Source organism: Penaeus monodon, chromosome 38, assembly GCF_015228065.2.
Source record: "Penaeus monodon isolate SGIC_2016 chromosome 38, NSTDA_Pmon_1, whole genome shotgun sequence".
NCBI lineage: Eukaryota > Metazoa > Arthropoda > Malacostraca > Decapoda > Penaeidae > Penaeus > Penaeus monodon.
In genome coordinates, this window is record NC_051423.1 from 30666767 (window position 1) to 30669266 (window position 2500).

Sequence of the window (2500 nt, forward strand, 5' to 3'; positions counted from 1 at the left end):
TGCATAAATATAACAATAATAATAAATAAAATAAGTTCAGTGAATGTAAACATGCCTCGATCAAAACATTGTAAAAGTTAATACAAAACAAAAATCACACAGACAATTGTCCAAATTCCACAAACAAGACAGAGCATTTTAACGAAACTCTCCCTGAACAATCAGCCGCCTCCATATCTCGACAAAACGCAACTGGGACGAGGATCACAACAAATGCTTTCAGGCCACCTGGGTGCTTTCATAACAAAATGAAAAACACCAAATTATGTGTATTCTGTTTCGAAATATTCATATTCATCAGCCTTTGTATATGTATGTGCCTTTTATCGTTATTACATGTTTAACTCTTTTATCATTATATTCTGGAACATTTATGTAAAAATGAGCAAACATTGTACTAATGGAATTTGAATGCGTTTACGCATGTACATACATGGCAAACATATATATATATCATAATATATATATATATATATATATATATATATATATATATATATATATATATATATACATATATAGACAGACAAAGAGCGAAAGACAGAGTAACTAGTTTGTATATACCTTTTTTGCTCTTTCTTCCTAAACCTTTCTTTGTACATTTCTTCAAAACAAAGATCTTCTATCATATCAGTATCTTTTCTCCTCTTAAAGACCCGCGACTGAGTTCCCGCACGTTCGATCGCCGTCACCTTGAAAGAACACTCGCGCGGAATTAAAAACGGCTCATGTAGAATAAAGGCACCGATTCTACAATCAACCCTGGTTCACGTTACCGCCCCTTGCCCTCCTCTCCCTTCTCCCTTCCCTCTCATTACTTTCCGTTCCCTCTCCCTCCTCCCATTCCCTTACCTTACCCTCTACTTCCTTCCTTCTCCCAATTCTCCTTCCTACCAATACTCTCCTTTCCCTCTTTCCCCTACCCTCTACTTCCTTCCTTCTCCCTACTCTCTTTCTCTCTCTCCCTTTGCTCTCCCTGCTCTTTCTCTCTCTCTCTCCCCTCCGTTCCCTCTCTCTCCCCTCTCTTCCCTCCCTCCCCTCCGTTCCCTCTCTCTCTCCTCCCTTCCCTCTCCCTACCCTCGCCTCCCTCCCATGTCTGTCAGAACAACTCGCCCGTTGATTGTACTTGGTCAATATTATCCTAATACCAACAAGATACTGAATGGACGCATTGCTCTGAAGAGTAAAACCAGATGTGTCTATTACCAATCGCATTACTGGTTGTGAGTTACTGTTACGCATTCCGAGAGTGTCGTGTCTTGCGCAGCGTATTTGCAACTGCCTATTCATATTTTCTTCGTTGAATACAGGGAATGTTAAAAAAATGAGTGAAGATACATTTATTAGACCTTAAAAACGGTACAATTCTATCCCACGGCCTCTGCCATGATCAAGCCGAGGACAGCTTTAGGTTAGCGAGACCACGGCCCGTGGCCCCGATCGACCTGAAGCGCGGGTCATCATGACGTTGGATGCCTCTTGTTGTAGGAGCAGACTTCCACCCTCTTCAGTGCACGAGTCCTTACGCCCGCCAGGACGACTTTGCCGAGAGAGGATCGCCTGTGAGGATAGCCTAGGACTTCTCTTACTCATAAGCCCCACTTTAGCTTCTTATGGTAATCTCCTCTTGAGACCTGCATGCGAATACTCTAAACGGCTTTGCGATGTTTCCATTCCTTGTCGATATTTCCACTTTGTTTCCGTCCTCCGTGCCCCTGAATACTTATCTGGACTTCCTTGCTGACGTGTCTTTCGCACAACTTGGGTCTGGCTTGTAATATTTCAGGCGAGCAACGATTAAACACCAACATCACTTCGCCTTTGGCCCGATGCCGACAACCCGTAAAACCAGGATGTTCAAGTCGAGCCGCATTTGCTGTGGCGTCTTTTGCTGGGTGTGATTTTTGTTGTGTTTTTGCGTTTCGCCGTTTTCGAACAAAAACTGTCATTGTTCATACCGCTTTGCTGCTCTGGGTCTTCGGTCTCCTCTTGCTCCTCCTGTGGCTAAAATAAGCTCATCGCCACAATGGTGCACACATAAACACGTTACTTTTACTTTTACGATGTTAATTCTTCGGTAATCCGGGAGATAATTCATATTCTTAGAAAAAAGATTACCCAGCCGTACTTGTAATAACTAGAAGAGACAAATGCCTTATGTGCATCATCTCCAAAAGTATTTCAAAGTTTACGATGTAGCACGACCTGCCTTGTCGCACACATTCCCCACTGCATGAATCAATAGACAAATGTAAATCTTGTTATAGCAGCCAACAAGACGGAGTTATGCAAACAAGTCGTGTTCACAGCCCGTGCTATATTCGGCTGTGATAGCCAATGTCTGAGAGTGAGACCACGGAGAAATATAACTACGCTAAGTGCCGTAATAGGATCTTGCATGCAATCAAGTACTTCTTGAGCAACTGTAACAAGGACCTCATTGTTACGTTTTCTTCTATGCATATCCGTGTGCGAGGGGAGACTCCAATAGATTCTTAAA

General features: G+C 42.6%; 1 protein-coding gene across 1 annotated transcript in view; it reads right to left on the reverse strand.

Moving 5' to 3' along the window:
• Nucleotides 1-2500, reverse strand: part of LOC119596968 (solute carrier family 22 member 3-like) — a 23193-nt gene that overhangs the window by 20105 nt on the left and 588 nt on the right. The gene's annotated exons all lie outside the window — the stretch shown is intronic.